Source organism: Oryza sativa, chromosome 8, assembly GCF_034140825.1.
Source record: "Oryza sativa Japonica Group chromosome 8, ASM3414082v1".
In the NCBI taxonomy this organism is placed as follows: Eukaryota; Viridiplantae; Streptophyta; class Magnoliopsida; order Poales; family Poaceae; genus Oryza; species Oryza sativa.
In genome coordinates this window covers 22,080,107-22,101,278 of record NC_089042.1, presented here as the reverse complement: position 1 = coordinate 22,101,278, position 21,172 = coordinate 22,080,107, and the positions used below count along the sequence as shown (strand labels likewise).

Here is a 21,172-nt window from a genome sequence, read left to right as displayed (position 1 = left end):
CTCGGCTCTCGGTTGTGTCGAAGTTTGGCAGCCCAATGACCTCCGGCGAGCCGACCATACATCGTCGTCACCATCTCCCCGCACACCGCCAAAGGTAGCAAGCTCACGCACTCAACTACCGCAGCTTTGCCTACGCCTAAACCCCACCGTCAGCTCCTTGTCACCACGACACCTCTGGTTGCGTGGAGCTCGCGCCAAAGCCTCGCTGCTCGCGTCATCGCCACCACATGTGGACAGCTCGCGCCAACGTTCGCGTACGGGACGCCAGCTGGCCCGCGCTCACCAGATCCAACGGATTTGGCCATGGGACGCTAGATCCACCTTGCCGCCACCTCCCCACCTCCATCTACTACCGTCTGGGACGCCACTAGTTCTCCCTTCGCTGAATTTGGCCACATGACGCCTGATCCACACCGTTGTCGCTTCCCTGCCTCATGACCATCTCCATCACCCCCACAGGAGGTCACCCAGCTGCCGCCTCCATCACCACACCTGTAGTTGGCCGTCGCCCACAGCTGCCTGCAGCCGGCTGTCGCCTACATCGTTGGCGCGCCGCTCGCTGGCCTCACCGAATCTGATCGTGGAGGTTAGGATCTGAGCAGCGCGACCACCACCATCCAGGTTGCCTTGGTGCCCAACCATAGCTGCATCATAGGGGGAGAAGGAGCCCCCTGCCGCCGTCTTTGTTAGCGTAGATGAGGGAGGAGGGCAGCGGCGGTCGGCTTGCATTATATTTTGGAAAATAATTTTAGAATTTAAAGGGGTATGATGCCTGGATTTATACTTTAGGTGTAAACCGAACCACCACTATATAGAGAACAATTTAGACTTTGTACCTCTTATTACTTATTCTATACTTTGGGTAGTTTGAATGTGCTGTTTGTTTTCTGGCATCTTCATCGTTTTTCTTTTATCACGTTTCTAAACTGTCAAACGATATGTTCCGTGCAAAAAGTTTTTGTATAAAAGTTACTTAAAAAATCAAATAAATACATTCTTTAAGTTTATTATAGTTAATACTCAATTAATCATACGCCAACAACTTGTCTCGTTTTATACATCGGTGATAATCTTTAGGGGTTATTTGGATGGGACTAAAAATTGTTAGTCCCTGTCACATCGAATGTTTGGACACTAATTAGAAGTATTAAACGTAGATTACTGATAAAACCCATTCCATAACCTTGAACTAATTCGCGAGACGAATCTATTGAGCATAATTAATCCATGATTAGCCTATGTGATGCTACAATAAATATGTGTTAATTATAGATTAATTAGGCTTAAAAAATCAAATAAATACATTCTTTAAGTTTATTATAGTTAATACTCAATTAATCATATGCCAACAACTTGTCTCGTTTTATACATCGGTGATAATCTTTAGGAGCTATTTGGATGGGACTAAAAATTGTTAGTCCCTGTCACATCGAATGTTTGGACACTAATTAGAAGTATTAAGCTTAGACTATTGATAAAACCCATTCCATAACCTTGAACGAATTCGCGAGACGAATCTATTGAGCATCATTTATCCATGATTAGCCTATGTGATGCTACAATAAATATGTGCTAATTATGGATTAATTAGGCTTAAAAAAATTGTCACATGAATTAGCTCTCATTTATGTCCAAACATCCGATGTGACAGGGACTAAAGTTTAGTCCTGGATCCAAACACTCCCTTAGCCTACAACACATTCAAATGAACTAATGAAACATTTTTTTCTTACAAAAATCATCTCAACCTAACAAGGCTGAAGATTTTTAGGACTAATATGCCCCTTTCCTCTTCTTCTACTACTCTACTTGCCTCCACAATCTATACTATTTATAAAGTTACAACCCACTAATTCTAAAGCTTAACGTGCAAACATATCATCTCATCTACTAGCAATAGTTACATACAAAACTCATCCAAGCATACAACACCATTTACAATTCATTGAATTATACAAATCAATATATAATCATCTACCTTCATTTTTATGATACTTACTCCCTCAATCCCAGAATATAAGAAGTTTTATTGTTGGACACGGTTATTAAGAAAGTAGGTAGAAGTAAATGGTGGAGGGTTGAGATTGGATAAGTAGCGGAGGTAGGTGAGAAAAGTGAATGGTGGAGGGTTGTGATTGGTTGGGAAGAGAATGTTGGTGGAGAAGTTGTTATATTTTGGGACAAATCCGAAGGGCTAAGAGTTGTTATATTTTGGGACAGAGGGAGTGTCACGCTCAGAAATTCCCGAATAGAATTCCAAGCAGAATGTGCATTAAAATCCCCATCCAGGACAGGCCGGGGTACACAAACGACAAAGTTGATATACAGATCCACGTCTTACAAACATTATAAAAGTCTTACATAAATGCAGCGGAAAAACAAAAGATAACTGGAGCTAAGCCTTGACTTGATCTGCAGCGGGAACACCACTCCACAGGCATCCTCGACGGCACGGACGAAGCCTACTCCTCGGAGAAATCACCATATGACGCATACTCAAATTCTGGGGTTTGGGGAAAATAGAGCAAGACTGAGTACTAACCACTATACTCAGCAAGTCATACCGGAAAAGGGGTATGATGCAGGGAATTATCAAGGGATAGCTATAACGGTTCATTTGCATAAAACGGGCATTTATAAACAGAAATTCAGAGAAGTAAAACAGTTGTAACAATTAATCAATATTAATCATCCACTGTCCAACGCTATACCACGTTGCAACAGGCCCAACCATCCACCTATACTATCCAATTTCATTAGACTAAACTAGGGTGAGACTAATCACGGTGAATCTGGTTGACCGCCCATAACCGCGGGCACGGCTATTCGAATAGTTTTACTCTGATCAGAGGTGTACAACTGTACCCACAAGACACAGCCCCACGACACGTTTCCGTGCGCCGGCATGCCACCACGACATACCGGAAAGAGGCCGTGACAGGACCCGTCGCATAACCCCCTCTAACCAAGCACACCACACCTAAGGTTTCACCCCCCACTCCTCGCAAGGCAGCGGACAGTCCTCTCTCGTACCTAGGTGAATCCGGAAGCCGCATAGGCCGTCGCAGGGCCCATCCAAACTCCATCACGCCCACCCTTGCCTGGATGCGTCAGCTAGAGGAAAGCTACACTACAAGCCCAGCCGTTGCCCACGCTGGCTTGTGGTAAGTACGATAAGTTCTTCCAGGGCATCCCGCGAACCGGTCCTTAACTGCCATGGGCGCGACCAACAAAACCATGCACCCACAGCCCACCATGTGATTTATTTTAATTAACCAACACCGAAGCGGTGGCACCAATCCAACATTACCATTAGAACCTACAGTCCATACATTAATAGGATTTTCCCCATTGTGTGCTAGTTGAACTAAGCATGGCTAAGCAATCCCTAGTCCAATGTCTAGTCATGTTATAACCCAAGCTAACAAAGGAGCATGGTACCAAAATAGCATGGCTGTAACAGTAGGTAAACATCCCATAGTATTATTGTAAAACAATGCAGTATTTGAAGAAAAACATTAGAACATTTGCAATATAGGATCAACATGTTCAAGTAACAGCCATGACTTGCCTTGCTCTACTGCTGGAGGAACCTCGGCGACTATCTCGAAGTACACCGGAGCGTCGGAAGAGCCGGAATCTAAGCGACATACAAAGCAAACAATACAAACAGGCTATAAGACTACTGAAACAGAGAACAAAACCATTTTTAATGGATTCTACACATTTTTCTTGATTTACTGAGACTTGAATGGGCTTAAACGGAGCTCGGATGAATTAGTTATGAATTTTAGAAGATTCACTGTGTTTTTACTATAAACAGAAAAATCCTTAATTGAATTATTGCGCAATAAATGCCCAGGGCTGACGTCATCAAAGGGAGCGGGCAGCGCCGACATGCGGGGCCCGCATGTCAGCGGCGCAAGGGGAGAGGGAGGGGGCGCTGGCACGTGGGCCCCATGGATCAGCGGCACAAAGCGGCCGGTCCACCGTGGACCGGGACGACGCGGGTGGTCCACCGCCGGTCCACGGGACCGACGGTCCGGATTGGCCTCGGGCCGATCGGACGGTGCAGGGAGCAACCGCCGGGCTCGGCTCGGCTTCAAAGCCGGCCGGCCGGCCATGGCTAGAGGCGGCGGCGCGCACGACCACCGGCGGCGACCGGCGGCGGCGCACAGCCGAAGCAGCGGCGCGGCCTAAAGCGACGGCGCGTGCGGGAAGGGGAAGGAAAGGAAGGGTGAGGGAGTCCTCACCGGAGGGGGCGGCGACGACCGGCGGCGGAAAACGAGGGAGGCGGCGAAGACCGGCGATGCCGAGGTGCGGACGAGCGACGGCGACACCTAGGGGAGGAGAGGAGAGGAATTAGGGCGGAGGAAAAACCCCACGGCGGCCATCCATGCCGGCCGGAGTCGGAGGGGAGAGGGAACTCACCGGCGACGCAAGGGAAATGGGGTCTCGGTGGGATTCCGGCGACGCAAGGTGGCGGCCGAGAAAGATCTTGCGGCGGCGAAGCTAGTGGTGGCGGCGGCTTAGCGCGGCGGCGGCACGCGGCCGGAGTGCGGTGGCAAGCGGCGGCGCGGGCGGCGAGCGGCGCGAGCTCGGTAGGAAGCACGGGAGGGAGCGGCGAGAGCGGAAAGGGGAAGAGGAGGCTCGGGGAAGCGATTTTATAGGCTCGAGAGAGGAGAACGTGGCCGGGAAGGCCTCCGATTCCGCCAGTGACGTGGGGAGGAGAGAGAGAGAGAATGGGGGGAATTCAAAATGCGAATCCCGCCCCTTGCGAGCGCGCGCGCGGCCCGGGAGACTCGGGGGGGGGGGGGAAGAGGGCGGCGACGTGGGGAGGACGCGGGGCGGCGCGGCGTGGGCGCGGGAGAAGCGGAGGAGGTGGGCGCGGCGGTTTCGGCGGCGGTTGCCGACGTGGGGCGGGCGGCCGGAGGAAGGGGACGACCCTGACAGGTGGGGCCCACCTGTCGGCGTCCCGGAGAGAGAGGGAGGGGCGGCTTGGGCCGACCCACAAGGAGGAAAAGGGCGCGCGCGGCGGCGGGCGGACTGGGCCGACGGCCCAAGAAGAGGAAAAAGGAGGGAAAAGAAAAAGAAAAGGAAGAAAGGATTTTTCCTGGGATTTAAAATTGCATGTGCTCGATTTTAATTGGTTAAAATTATTTCTAGGGCTCTGAAAATTTCACTAAAAATCTTGTTAGCAAATTTCGACATGTAGAACTCAAGAAAAATTCCACATGCCAATTCCGATTATTATTTGCATTGATCTATTAGGGTTTACTCTCGCTTTTACACCGATATTTTCTTGGGACCATTTATAAATTCAATTTAGGCTTGGGGGGAGAACTTCAGGGTGTGACAGGGAGTAACATATATTCATATATATAATCAAAGTGCGGGATATCATATTTCATCTACAATCTCGTATAACGTCTACTAAATTTATTTATCTCCAAACATAGTTTGAAAAATCAATTTTATTTGTTGTTAATAACTATTATAATTTTTACTCTTAGCTTGAGTATTAAAAATATATTAAAAGTTACTAATCCCCCCGTATTTTAATATATGACGCCATTGACTTTTTGATGAACGTTTGACTATTCGTCTTATTCAAGAAAATTTATGTAATTATCATTTATTTTATTGTGACCTGATTTATCCTTAAATTTTCTTTAAGCATGACATAAATATTTTTATATTTGTACAAAATTTTTGAATAAGACGAATGATTAAACGCGGGTCAAAAAGTCAATGGTGTCGTACATTTTAAAATATAGAGCGAGTACAATAAGGTAACATAAGCATGCTATAGAAGTTGACACATCAGATTTGTGCTTGTGTGGAGGAGAGATAACAAAAGCGGGCTAGTATAGATTCGTAGCCAGCTGCAGCACGAGTTCCAATAAACTACTCCTATGTGAGAGAGATGGGTAGGTTAGGGCAACACCAATGTATATAGCTAAAGTAGTCCATATAGATGGGACCTATATTTGTGGACTTTAACTATTGCAACATTCACAATGTATATAGTTAGTAAGTAGTAGGAGGAGGAGAGAGGAAATAGAGACAAATGACATATTTTATTCTATATGGGCAGCCCATATGCTTATGGATGACTTTTGCTATTTCTCTCCTATGGACTACTTCCTCAATGTGGTTAGGTAGCTGAATGTATTATTTTATTGACTATGGACTGGTTTTAAAGTACATTGTGGATGCCCTTATGCATTAATGACGTACTCCCAATATTTCTACAGCTAACTATTATATAAGCGAGCTATTAGATTGATTATATATATGATGTTTTAAATTTTAGAGCTAGTATAGTGGACTATATTATTAAACTTGCTCTTAGGGGCTGTTTAGATGGGGCTAAAATTTTTTAATCCCTATCACATCGGATGTTTGGACATTAATTAAATGTATTAAACATAGATTAATAACAAAACCTATTCCATACCCTGGTCTAATTCGCGAGACGAATCTATTGAGCCTAATTAATCCATGATTGGTTTATGTGATGCTACAGTAAATATGTACTAATTATGGATTAATTAGGCTTAAAAAATTATCTCATGAATTAGCTCTCTTTTATATAATTAGTTTTTATATAAGTAGTCGATGTTTAATACTTTATATCAAATATCTGATATGTCGAGGACCAGCGATGGATCCAAACTCCCTCTACTAGACGTGATGTCACTCACAGCTTAAAAAAGATGAGTGTTGAGCGAGTGGTCCTGCGGCCACCGAGCCAGTGAGCCACCGACAGCCATGCGGCCGCTCTGTAGCAAGCAAGCTTACTTCACTTAAATTTACTAGCTTACCCCTAGGTCAACCTGTTTTATTCCATGTGTGAGCTGGGGCCTTTTCGGTAGTACAGTATGTGTATTTCCCCTTTATACTGATGAGATGGGACTTTTAATATTCGCACGGTACAACTTTTAATATTCCCTTTCTTTTTTCCAATGCTAGATCTGGACACGCACCCGGTGTTGCAAGTAATATAATAATAAATAAATAAATTGAAAGGAAAAGAAAACGAAAAAAAAAACGCGTGACGCACCGGACCGGCGGTTCCTATTCCTATTCCAACGCCTCGCATGCGGTTTCTCTCTCTATACGTGAGAAAGCCTCGTCTACCCCTCTCCCTGTAATTAGTTACTTCTATAGTTGGCACCCATCCTTATCTCTTATCTCCAAAATCGATTCCCCAACCCTAACCTCCCGTTCTCAACGACGGCGCCGCCGCACAGATCTGGCACTATCCGGCGAGGCTTGAGCTGCCTGGGGCCGGGCTCCGTCGCCTCCTTTGTCGGCGCACGGACGAAGGAAGCCGAGGCTTTAGTCTAGCGTCGTCCCTTTTCTGTCAGGAAAGGCGAAGGTTATGGTTCGCCGCCGAACTTCGTCGGCTGAAATCATGGCGCCGCCGTGGCTGATGCCACCTGTGTTCAGCCGGAAGGGGTCCGGCACATCGCGAGCGTCGCTATATAGGGGGCAAATAGCTCCGATGCCGGCGAGGTTATCCTCCGGCGATGAGGTCTTTGCGGGTTTTCTCATCAGAACGAGGTTAGCCACTTAGCCAATATACTTGTTTCTACCGGTAGCTTTTCAGATCTGACAGGATCTGACATACCGCTGTTTCTATTTCGTCATATCGCTCTTTCACGTAAGCTGTCATCGCATCGTGGCGGAGTTTGGGTTTCTCTGAGACATGACGGGGAGCACGAGCTTGAGGACCGCGGCGTCGTGGCGGTGTTTGGGTTTCTCTGAGACAGGACGAGGAGCACGAGCTTGAGCTAGGTCCTTCTTTTGATCTCTGGATGACCGAGAGATGCGAGATGCCACCGACCTGATTATTTGGTGGTTGATCCGTCACTTGAATTTGCATGGTGAGGATTCAGACGCTGGTGATACAATTATCTATGAAATTTTTGTCAGGTGCTACCTGATCTGGTAGCAGTGTACGAGTTTATACGGAAAGAATGAATTCGTTTGTAGGCTTCGATTTGTCCAGTCTGTATTTTCTTTGTGTTGCCATTGATTTGCCCACTTTGTATTTTCTTTGTGTTGCCCAGATCGTCCACAAGCATTCGGAGCACATGGGGAAATATATATGATTATGCTACTGGTTTTTCTCCTATTGCCTCTTCTACTCGGATCTTCTTCTACTAGAACGATTAGAATCACTACAGCGTTCCGAGCACATGGTGAAAATGATTTTGCTACTGGTTATTTGCCTGTTGTGGTCTTGCTTCTTCTACTTGGTTTAATAAATCAATTATGATATATCGCTTGAAGGTGAATAGTCTATAGGGGAGTGTGAAGTAAACGAGATGAGTGCTATACCCAGTTACCCACTGGAGTGGAGAGACATATCGCCTCTGCAAGCCTTGGACAAAGTTATTCATTCAATACATGTTCTTAACCCAATCTTTCCTGTTGCCATTTCAAGTACCCATTTCCAATCACAGGTACGTATTTGCAGCTCATCATCTCTGTATCGTTTGCCTCGACTATCTGTATTGCGTTAATGGTTGGACTTGGACACGCTATGCCATGAAAACTTCGAAAGTTGTAGCCCATCAATATCCTTAGTGTACTCACCACCGCAATAGGCGCCATTTATATTAAAAAAAAATCCAGGTGATACAACATCTGGTCAGTTTCTGGTTTTTGTTAGATAATTTGGGTTTTTCTGATTTTGTAAGCTCAAAGATTAGGCATTGTACCGGTTTGGGCAACGAAAACCTCTACTAGGATAGGAGGTCTACTTTGGGACCCTGTCAAAAGCATGCAAATTGTTTTCTTATGCTAGCAGTGCCAGCCTTTTAAACTTGCTGGATAGACTAAGTGATCTCAGTCTTTGATAAAAATCGAATCATGCAAAGAAAACAGACCATTACTAATCGTAGAAAAGGATAGCAATGCTATAATGGTGGGCAAGGGAACCAAACAAAACAGACTGTCATGATTCCCATCTAAATCCCCAAAATCATAGGAGGTTATATAATAGAAGTAAGAGGTACATATATAATAGAAGTTCACATATACTCTCAAACAAGGTAACGTTTCAGGTCCAGTTATCTTTCAGATACCCTTGCATTTTTCCATCTGTCATAAAAATATATATCAGTAAACACTAATACCATCAGTAAGTACTAGACAATTATTTAAAGAACTTGTCATTTATGTGATAGCCTTTTGAAGATATAAATGAATGGATTAACTACTATAAAGTTCAAAAGTTACTTTATTAAATTATATAACAAAATTTTAGATCACACATATATTCTTTTTGCACGAAACACACTGTTTAGGAGCTTGGGTAGTGTGCAAACAAAAATCCAAAACACAGAATCAGAAAAGAACAATACCTTATCATCAGAACTTCTCTTTACGTAGACCACCTTAGTTAAACTTGTTGCCCTTGTTGCGGATCTGTTCAAACAAAAAAAATCAGAATAATATTAAGCAAGTATGTTGTCTCAAAATCACAACGGAACCTTAAGATGCACAGATACTAAAGTTTATTGCCCACATCAATGGATATTTTGACCTATGGTGTCATTGCAGATAGTTTATTGCTATTCTCTGTTTCTTCTTTGCAAATTATATTTAATCCACATGAATGCATCGTTCTCATTGCTGCATGGTGTAAAACCACACCTAGGGATACAAGCATTCCTTTTAGTAAGGAAACCATTATGTGTGTGTTTTAAATTCTCCTTTTTTGAAATTGCTCAATATGAGAATGACTTTGTAGCTAATGCAACATTCTTCTGGTAGGTATGTTGATGCTTTGCACGAATTCAACTAATTGAATAAATACATGTCTATTTCTGCTTCAGGAATAACAATACAGATGAAGAGGGAGAAGAAAAACAAGCTGTGAAGGCTGCATAACAACAGGTATATATTGAAGCCTTAATTCGTGTGTAAAAGAAGGAACATAAAATATGTATAACACTTTTCCCTAACCTAACTGTTTTATACTTGAGTAGTAGAGACTTAACCATTTCATGCGCAAATCACCCACTCAGATATATTGTTGGAAGTCTTTTTGCTGTACCACTACTCCCGCCGGTTCCATATTAATTGATGTTTTGGACAAGGTTGAGGTCAAACTTTTATAACTTTGACCATCAATAACTTTAAAAATATTTAGTTTAAAGGAACTAGAACAACATATAGATTTGTCTTTTAAAGTACTATAATAAAAGTAAACATGCATTTATTTATTATATGTATTATAATAGAAGAATAAGGTCAAAGATATATCTTGTAGACCGTGTCATTGTCCAAAACGTCAATTACAATGAAACCGGAGGGAGTACATTTTATCTATTGAAACATGTTGCAGTTTATGTATTATTTAGTAATTTAGTGTACAATGAGTATCCTTGCAAATTACCACAATGAACTACCATGAAAGAAAGCGCCCCTTACAATTTTAGTTGTAATAAATATTCCAGTGTTGCCTTTTCTCTACCCAACCAGAACAAGATCTGTAAACTTCATTGACTAAACCTCAATTACACATTCCATGTAAACATATCCTTACGCAAATCAAATTCAAGTAAAGTGCAAAAGCACAAGGGATTTTATGAACCGAAAATCCCTTTAGTGTAATCGGTATATCACTATCTCACAAGTATCATCAAATCCCTGTCGTGTAACCAGTATATCACTACCATACATTTTCATTGTATATTCTATACACATTTCCGAAACATTTCTTCCAACACATATATCTAAAGTGCAAAGTACAAACATGCAGGCAGGTTGATTTGAAATGCAGATGAATCCTTCCAGTTCCATTCGATCCCAATCCAAACTCGGTGTACACAATAAATTCAGGATCCTAATTGCTTGAAAAAGTAATGCTTTTTGATTTTTGACATCACGGGTATTATAATGTTTATTTGACATCACGGGTAGTATAATGTTTATGTGACAGCTTCAAATCTTCAATGTTATAACTATTTACTTATTATTGCTGCATTCAAGCGAATATATAAAGAATCCAATCGACGGCCGATCTATGTTACAGTAATAGCCTCCATGATGCTTACAGCAAGTTAATAAAATGCATGAAAGGGGGTTGTAAATGCAGGTGGATGCCAGCATCCATAGTTCACAACGTTAGATCGCAAATTGTTTCATCGATCGATTGGACATCTTAATCGTCAGACGATTTGGAGGGGCAGTAAAGACCGTTTGGATAGGAGAGGGGATTTAGGGTGGGGGATGGTTTACCTGCTTCAGGACTGCTTTCTTAGCGGCCTTCTTGGCCTGGGCGAGCATGAATAGACGAGTGTTGGAGCACTTATGATTCACGAACTCGCGCCGGGTGTTGAACACCCCGTGGCATTTCGGGCACTCGATTGGCTTATGCTGCGGCGCGTCGCCTCCCGCCATTGCTCCGCTGCAAAACAAAAGCATAGTGTTCAGGGTTTCAGTCCTACGCTTCCGATTCAATCAGATATAAGGTGCTATGGAAACGCCCTGATCGCTGGAGATCAGATCTGACCTCAGACGGACGAGGATGGAGGACGGGGGGAGGACTGGAGTCTGGAGGAGGGCGGTGGCGGCGGCGGCGGCGTCGTCGAGCTCTGCTTCTCTGGGTGGCTTGTGTGTGTGTGGGGGAAAGGGTTTCTCGCCGATGACGTCCTGAACTGCGAGCTCTCGTCGGGCCATACGGGCTGGGCTGCGTGTACCCGGTCCGGACTGACTTGGATGGGACCTGACTCGCCATGTGGCCCATCAGAGGAGGGAATTCGCGCAGTTAGAGCCTGCCAGGCCAGGCTAGCTCATTCAACGTATTTCAAAGAGTTAAGTTCATCTCAGGTCCTTTTTAACTTCTCAACAAATCCGATTTGATTTTCGTTCTTTAACTGAAAAACCAAATACAATGGGTCCATCAACTATAAAAATCAGTTTAAAACAAAGTATACAGTTTGGACGTCGGTTTCAGCTGATGTGGCGTCTACGTGGCTAATTTGACTCGGTCATCATCTGACGTGGCATTGACATGACGCTTATGTGACAATTTGATTTGGAAATAATAGAAATCGTGGGCCCACATGTCAATTATACTAAAAAGAATAATTTAAAAATAGTGGGGCAATTTGATTTGGAAATAATAGAAATCGTAGGCCCACATGCCAATTATACTTAAAATGAATAATTTAAAAATGGTGGGGGCCCATGTGTGCCTCACATGTCATTCTCACTCTTCTCTTCCTCCTCTCTCTCTCTCATCTCCCCTCTTTTTATCTCTTTCCCCTCCTCTCTCTCTCTCTCCAGGCGCAACGACCGACGGGCGGCAGGGAGCGGGGACGTGGGGCGGCGGATGGAGGATATCCAGCTGGCACTGCCGGCGCTGGACGGCTGGAGGCCGCCGTGCGTCCGATCCGTGCGAATGTCATCCGAGCGCGCCCACGTACGGCGCTGGCGGCTAATTCATTCTACCGGCGGCAACGACGACACTAGCAGCTCGTGTTCCATCTCGATCGAAACTTGATGACAGAAATTCAGACACAAAACATGTTGATTACACGATGGTTGCAGCTTTGTAACACGAACTAGGTGAACGGATGCTGAATTCAGAATATCCGAAGAACATGACAAGATTTTCAGCATTGCCAACTCATGATATGGTATTAATCACCTGGAATAAACTCATTTTTCAGTACGTTCTATTCAGACGTTTTTATCCAACTATTCCTTCGAGTTCAAATTTCGCATCGGCCAAGAGCCCAAGACAACTCTGGATCTCTAATACTCAAACGCATTCATCGAGATTCGAGACAACTGAATAATAAGCTAATCACTGGTGGAGAAATGCTTTTTAGTCCCGGTTCGTAACCCCCCTTAGTCCCGGTTTTCCAACCGGGACTACGAATCTGGGACTAAAGATCGTTATCTTTAGTCCCGGTTCAAATAACCGGGACTAAAAATCAATCTTTAGTCCCGGTTGGTGTTTAAAGAGAGTACCAACCGGGACTAAAGAGAGGGTTGCGGCAGTGAGAGGATCCCTTTTTTCTTTTTTTTTCTTTTTTATTTTCTCCCAAATCAAGTGGGATACATATCCCAAATCAAACCCCCAATCCACAAATCGAAGTAACATCTCAAATCTATATCACAAATCAAAGTTACTTATACACACAAATAAATACATCACAAATCAAATACATCACAATATCCTAAGAAATTACTCAAATACATCACAGATCCAAACAATGAATCACAAATTTGTAACTTCTCAGTCAAATACATCTCAGTGAATCATCACAAATTAAAAAAAAAAAGAATGCCGCTGCCGCCCGCCGGTCGCCACGAACTACGGGCGCGGCCCCACTGGCCGCCGGCTGCCGGTCGCCGGGCGTAGCCCCGCCGCCCACCGCCCGCCGCCGCTGCGGCCGCCACGCCCACCGCCGCCGCGCGGCCCCGCCGCCCGCCGCCGTAGTGCGCGGCCCCGCCGTCGGCCGGCCTGCCGGATGGGAAGGGGCGGCCGGCCGGGAAGGGGAGGAGGAAGGGGAGAGAAGGGGGAGGAGAGGAGGAAGGGGAGGAGTTGGAGAGTTAGAGGATAGATATGAGGAGAGGGGGTGAGATTCGATCTGTTAAGTTGTAACTGTGGAGGAGAGGATAAGGGATATGGATTATATACTATGTGTTTAATTTTAGTCCCGGTTGGTACATCTTGATCTTTAGTCCCGGTTGGTAGTACCAACCGTGACTAAAGTGGTGATCTTTAGTCCCGATTATTTACACCAACCGGGACTAAAGATCCTCGGCCCCCTGACATACATCTGACAGGGGATGAACCATGTTACCAACCGGGACTAAAGATCAAAATTTTTATAACCAGGACTAAAAATAATCTTTACTCCCGGTTCTATTTGGATTCGGGACTATTGTGGATTTTGCCGGACCGACCAAAGATGGTTTATCCACCAGTGAATTCGATTGAGATTTGCATCCATGGTTTGCCATTTCATCAATATGAACGAGCTACCTGGACAGTAGCTGATGCGGTGAGCCGGCCTGCAGCGGCCATGGAAATCGTAGCGCCTGTGGAGGTATCAATGCTGCTGGCCGCCGGCGCTGTGGACACCGGCAGCCTGAACTCGCCACCGGCATCTGTTGGCAATTTTTTTGACAAGTTGACAAGTACGATCACAACACCTAAACGTCTTGCGGTGATATGGAGTCGCCAACCACCTCGATCTAGCCAAACAGCCAAATCAAGATGGGTTTTGTAGAAAAAATAGCTAAACCGGCTAGCGGAGCCGATTTAGAGATCAAAATCAGCCTCTAGGCCGATTTAGATCGATATGAGGATAACTACCAGTCTCATAGGCAAAACGGAAGGTTTTCAGGACAAACCTACAAAGAGGTGTCGCACTCTCGTAGCTGCAGCGGACGATTTACAGCGCAAATCGACAAAGATGGACTAAAACTAGGGTAAAGTAGAAAACATGGTAAAAGAACGATTCAAGTATATTGTATTCGGGGTATTACAATGAACCGGTCTTGTCCTTTAAATAGGGGTTGGTCTTGCCCTCTACAGGTCCTTCTCCACGTCCAACTCGAGATAGAAACTAAAGGAAACACAAAACATGCCTTCCTGAGCAAGGAAACCCGAGACCCGACGAAAACAAACTTGAACTCAGGCCCTAACAGTCTGACCGTCCACATACCTGCGGTCTGACCGGCCCTACTAGCCGGTCTGACCGCCCACATACCTGCGGTCTGACCGGTCCTGTGAAGAAAACCAGATACTTTTCAAACTTTGGCAATTTTCCCCTATTTCGTTCATAGATGCTAAATTTGGGTGTAAACTAACATCTTTGCCGGGAGGCTCGGCAGCGGCGCCACGAACCGCAGCACGCTGACGGCCTCAGGCTACGGTCAGGGTGCACCTGAGCCTGACGATATATAAAGTACGTATGAACACAATGTATACAGCAGCTGATCAATGCTAATTATTAGTTAAACGTATGCATGGGCACCTGTTGCCTCCCACCGAAAGACATATGCAGATCAATGTGAAAGACATACATGTCTCTTGCAGTTCACCTGTTGCCAGCGAGCAGCCAAAACGAACTTGCCGCGCTGAAGACGCCGTGGCTGGATTGATGGCGCTGAGTAACGGACAAATCCAAGGCGCCGGCGTTGACAGCGACGATGTGGTTTGCAGGGTGAAGCGTACGGATTACAGCCCCCGATCGAAGGCGAACAGGCGCATGCGACGACGGCGGTGATCCCTAACCCTAGTTAGGTCGAACAACTCTTGTTTCAATACTTCTCTTAACTTATTGGTGGCGTATTGATGGTCTGGCTGCACCTGGAAGGTGGACGCTGTTTCTACTAGTATCCAGATCTGGACACTGTTTGAAAGAGTGTCCATCTCTGGACGCTGTTAGAAACAACGTCCATTCTATTTTGGTTAATTCTCCCACAGAATTACTCTCTCCGTACTCGTAAAGGAAGTCGTTTTGGATAGCGACACGGTATCCAAAACGCAATTTTGACTTCTTGTTTCTATAAAAATATTTATTGTAAAATGATATATGCATACTTTTATGAAAGTATTTTTCAAGACAAATCTATTCATATAATTTTTACATTTTCAAACTCAACAATTTGAGATTCATGATTTATATTCCCAAGGTTTGACTTAAACTTTGTCCTAAATGACTTCCTTTATGAGTATGGATGGAGTACTAGTTATTTAATTTAAATATTATTAATTATTATTATAAATAAAAAATGGGAATTGCTAGACAACTGCCTGCTGAGAATTTTTGTTCTATCAGCTGAATTTGAGGGCGTTGGATTTGTTTCCAAGATTCGTGCTAGGAGTTTTAGGCCCACACATTCATCCGGGCGCTGGACCCGTCGCTCTCACTGGCTCGTTGCATGTCTTCACCGTGGACCCCATGCGAAACTCAGACTCGATTTTTTTTCCTCATTCACTCACGCAAGAAGAGCAGAGAGAGAGTGGGGATTGGATAACGCGGGGGTACTCACCGGCGGCGATGCCGCATCGTGGGTGTGATGCTATCGTCGTCTCCTCCGGCGGGTGGAGCTCTAGAGCTTGGTGTCGGCTCCAACGGACGCGCGCGCCGCCTGCGGTTGCGCTTATCTGCGAGGCAGGGATGGCGGTAGGGGAGGCAATCTCGACAGCTCCGATGGTCGTCAGCGTGTTTCTACAAAGCTTTTTGTCGGGAATGGCGATGGAGCCTCAACGCTTCCTGTGTCACTAGGAGAGCCGAATAGGACCAATCTGTTGGATCTCGGCATGGAATCCTGCAATGGCTCACCCAGCGAGCAACTCGAAGGCCACACAGCTCCACACGGTGAGCTTACCTTTAGCACGATGCTATATGATTTTTGTATTTGTTCCCTATTTTGAATATGTTGCATATTTTGTCTAGAAACAATTTATTGTAATTTTGGTAGTAGATGAACGGATGGAGCCATGGAGGAGTAGAAAGTTTTTATGATATGTGTGCCTTTTCAGATAGCTGGTTTTTTGGTGCCCTGATCTGGTTCAATATGTGAATAATATTTTGCATTTCTAAAAATTTTGTGGCCATGTAGATCCATATTTCTTGCATTGTTATCAATTTAGTTATCCAAAGCTAAAAGGTCTTATGTATAGGGGGGTAGAATTATGTTTTCAGTGAATAGCAGTAGTTGTAGATGAAAAGCAAGAAGTTGGAGTCGGGAATTGGTGGTGGAGGCAGTGCATGATTATGCAGCTGGAATTGATGGTGGCTTGTTTGTTTTATTTTGGATTAGATTTAAGGAATAATTGTGGATTTTTCTTATAAATTTTGATAGACACGTATTGATCTATATATGCTTTCTGTTAAGAGAACTTCGCAAACCTACATAAATCTTCAGAACTTTTGAAGTTTTGTAATACATTATGTTTTTTCACAAGGAGAGCTTAGTGACTCCATATCTGAGTAGCAAGTTTTCTTAGCATGCTACTGTAAGAGCAACTAGTCTGATACTACTATTTAACCGCATTTTGTTTTGTTATTACATAGATATGTGATCCTGAGTACCTACTTTTTTATGGTCGAGGAGGAGAGGAGAGGAGACTCTCTAGCTAGGAAGTACTCTTTGATTTGCAAAGCTTTGCTTTTCTTCACGCAAAAGTAGTGTTAGGGGGTGCCCACCATATGCCAGGGAGGAGATGGCTCACTGAGCAGTGTAGTGTTTAGCTGGTACAATCATGTGCTCCAGCTTCTCCTTATTGACATGAGGAAAATTGTCTTCTTTTTTCATTATCCTTGGAGAAATTCTGACTCTCAACTATTGAGCGTGCGAGTTTGTATACTAGTGTGTGTATTTTTGGCCTCCTTCTTCTAGTAATTACTCTTTGCCAGATGTGGGGGAAACTATTAGAGAAATTGTTTTGTTCTCACTATAAATGAGTAGTTTTTTAAAGTAAATTTCAATCATTTAGTTTTTGTGATGAGTAGTTCAATTAAGTCTTAGATTTGCAATTAATTGACATTTTACGAAAGATTATTTACTCTGGTTCAATTAAGTACAATTTCTACTAAAATAGTTTTGAATTAAAATTTCTATCAGTAGTAAATTTTCTAAGTTTTTTTTTGTCATATACTTACATTATTTAGTTTTACCAGCAATAAAACTAATTATGCTACTAACAGTACCTAATTCTGTCAATTTTGTTAGCTACTTCATCCGTTACATATTATAAGACTTTCTATCATTACCCACATTCATATATATGTAGATGTAGTTTTGTCAATTTTGTAGGTTTTTCCTTTGTTATTTTGTTTTTGTCTATCATATTTGTCTTTGTCAACTTTTATAATTTTCCTACATATTAATCAAATTAATGCTCTATCTTCATAATAGTAACTAGCGTCGACGTGGCCATGATGCTATCGATGGCGGCGAACGGATTTTTAAGCATTTTGTCATTTTTTTATATATATTTTGTCAGCATCTCACAATTTTAAAATTTTGTCATATTTGTGTTTGTATTTTGTCTTTGTCTTTGTCTTTGTCAGATTTTAAAATTTTCCTACATATTAATCAAGCTGGTGTGCTATCTAAATGATAGCAACTATAAAATCAAATTTTCCTCAAATTTTAATCTAAAGATCTACAGTTTTTTATCCCTGTCATGGCAGCCGTCTGTGTCCTCATTGTAGTCGCCTCCATCCTCCTCAAGGGCCTCCTCCACCACCTCGGCCAGGTACGCCTCAAACTTCCTGCTGCTGTATCTCCTTTCTCGGAACCATTCCCCAATTTGTGCCGCTTTCTTGCTCAAGTTTCTGATTTGTTTTTCTCAGTAGGAGTTCAGAGAAAGAGGAGCATAGGGGCCATGGCCGACAATGCAACCAAAAGGCAAGTGTAACTGTGTATTCAGCTTTAAAATACTTTGAGAAACGACAATTCCAAATTCCAACTAGTAGTACATGTTTTGTGTTTCTTTTGTTAGAAATTTTTTGTCAAGTTCAGCTAAGCTCATTGACTTGGCAAGCTCTTGTTACATAGGATTGAACATGTATGCCACACACTGGTTCAATGTTACCTTCTCCATTTTAGTTCACTGTTATATTTTAATCTTTTTTTACACACTACCAATTCTTTGTGCTGATGTTGTTGATCGATTTTTTCTATTTTTGGCAGGCACGCAGGATTGGTGAGGTGACATTGCGTGCTGTACATGATTTCTTTGTATTTGGGCTTTTTTTTCCCGTGATGGGATGTGGGCTCTGGGCTCTGGTCACGCGAACCAGTGGACTTCCTTTTCTCATGTGGTGTGTTGCGGGCTATGGGCTATGTGAACTTAGTGGGCTTTTTGTTGTATTTTTGTGTACAAATTGTGATGGGCCTTTTGTTTCTTCACAAAAAGAGGTGGGCTATGGCCCAACAAAAAAAACAGAAACAGAGTCACGAGTCACGCTACTTTTTTTTTCACGTGCATCGCTCATCTATGCGCGGATCGCACGGTCAGCCAAAAAAACGGCTGACAAACCCAAAATTTTCAGCTGCTTGTTACATAGACAGTCCCAAAAAAAATTCGGTGAGTTCGCGCCGACAGGCTTCATGCATGAGATTAGCGGAGTCACCAATTACTTTCATTAATTAATTTTCTTTAATTAATATCATTAGTAATTAGTTAATCTCACTATTTAGTACGATTAATTGCGTTATTAGCAGCCAGTGTGGCCATCTCGCTGGGCCACAAGCGAGACCTGAGGCTCAATAGTCCTCTCGCTCAGCCAAATAGCGACACCGAGGCCGGTCGTCTCACATTTTCGCCTTGCTAGTTTCATCACGCTTTCGTCAGTATCGCGCGTTAGTCTTGCTATTTCGTCGTGATTTCGCACTGTCGAACTGCGGTGACGGTTTATTTTTTAAATCCTGAGAAAAAAAAACTTCAACAGTTTAATTTCAAATATTATTCATTTCTAGGGTTGTTTCACTCAACCCACATAGGATCTAGTGCTACACTTGTGAAATTTGAATGAAGTTTGGGGATTTGTGCTTATGAGATCTAGGGTTTGATCTTGAGCATTTGGGGATCAACATCCAATCTTCGTCATTGAGCTGATAATCTTGGAGGTCATCCTCCTAGCCAACTAGGTGTCTCCGGCGAGCATCCAACATTTGTGGCAGTCCAAGAAAGTATGTGAAGACTTTATTATACCTATGTAAAAAAGAGGTAACTTGGATGAAACACTACTACAAAAACCCTCATAGGACCGGTTTATTTAAAACCGACACCTATTAACCTTTTCCCACCTCCCACGGTTTAAAAAATAAAGAACCAACACCTTTAAACAACTATAGGTGTCGGTTTTAAGAAAAAACCGACACCAATACTATTGGTACATGTTTTAAAAAGAATAACCGACACCAATAATATATTACAGGTACCGGTTTTCTTAAAAAACCGACGCCTAATAGTCGAGCCGAGCCGGCAACAAAACGAGCCAATCGGATCAAGCTAGCGGGGCCCATGTGAGGAGATAAGGATCGATCTCGATCCATCCAGCCACCACCTCCCTCTCTCCCTCCCTCTCCAGTCGCCGCCCCCTGCCCCTCTCTCAGCCGCCGCTTCCCTCCCCCAGCCCTCCGCCCCCTCTCCCCACTTCCCTCCCTCTTCGACCCCTCTCCCAGCCAGCCGGCCGGCTACTTCCCTCCCCCTCCGCCCCCCCTCTCCTAGCCGGCCGGCTGGCACTTCCCTCCCCCTCCACCCCTCTCCTAGCCAGGCGGCCATTTCCCTTCGGCGAGCAGTGACGCATGCGACCGGTGACCTCCCCACGGGTGACGGGGAGGCGCAGATCCGACCCCCTCTTCCTCTCCCTCTCCGTTGGTCTCACTGGGGGCAGCCAAATCTGGGGAGGGGGTAGTTGGGTTGGCGGTGGCAACGGTGGCCAAGGGAGGCGGTGGGCAATCTACCCACGGGCGACCTCTTCCTCTCCCTCTCCATCAGGCTCCCACCGGTGCCGTGTAGATCTGGTCGGGGTGGGTTGGCGGCGGTGGCCAAGGGAGGGGACGGCGATAGAGCCGGGTGGCCAAGGGACTATGGCGGCAGTGGAGGAGACGTGTGCGTTAACTACGTACTCCCTCCGTCCCAAAAAAAGGCAAACCCTGAGTTTACGTGTCCAACTTTGACTGTCCGTCTTATATGAATTTTTTTTATAATTCGTATTTTTATTGTTGTTAGATGATAAAACATGATTAATACTTTGTACGTGACTTCTCTTTTTAATTTTTTTCATTATTTTTTCAAATAAGACAGACGGTCAAACATTGGACACGGAAACTAGGGTTTGTCTTTTTTTTGGGACGGAGGGAGTACGTGATTGCAATCCATCCATCCCCTTTCTGCCTTTTCACCTTGTTCTGATTTTGCAAATGATCAACCATTGGTTTTTACTTAAGAACAGCAAAAAAATGTGTGTGTGATGCAGTATGATATGATGGATGAATGTGTGTGAACTATAAATGCAGTATGAACTATGAATGTGTGTGATCTGATGGATTGCATCAATGCAGAAAGTGGTTGCCAAAAAATCTATTTGGATTTTCTTGTTTGATTTGAATTATAAGTTGTAGGGATGAATCAAACCGCTGTTTTATTTGGATTCGGATTTAGGCA

At 44.1% G+C, this 21,172-nt stretch overlaps 2 long non-coding RNA genes across 2 annotated transcripts; both read left to right on the top strand.

Annotated features, from left to right (window-relative positions):
* Positions 1–7,153: 7,153 nt before the first annotated feature.
* Positions 7,154–10,996, top strand: LOC4345721 (uncharacterized). The gene is made up of 6 exons (XR_001548358.2): positions 7,154–7,569; positions 7,675–7,892; positions 8,079–8,210; positions 8,302–8,474; positions 9,852–9,912; positions 10,781–10,996. It is a non-coding gene; the product is annotated as an uncharacterized lncRNA (long non-coding RNA).
* Positions 10,997–15,958: 4,962 nt separating this feature from the next.
* LOC112939849 (uncharacterized) lies at positions 15,959–18,981 on the top strand. The gene is made up of 4 exons (XR_003243702.2): positions 15,959–16,367; positions 18,189–18,253; positions 18,351–18,405; positions 18,691–18,981. It is a non-coding gene; the product is annotated as an uncharacterized lncRNA (long non-coding RNA).
* Positions 18,982–21,172: the final 2,191 nt, after the last annotated feature.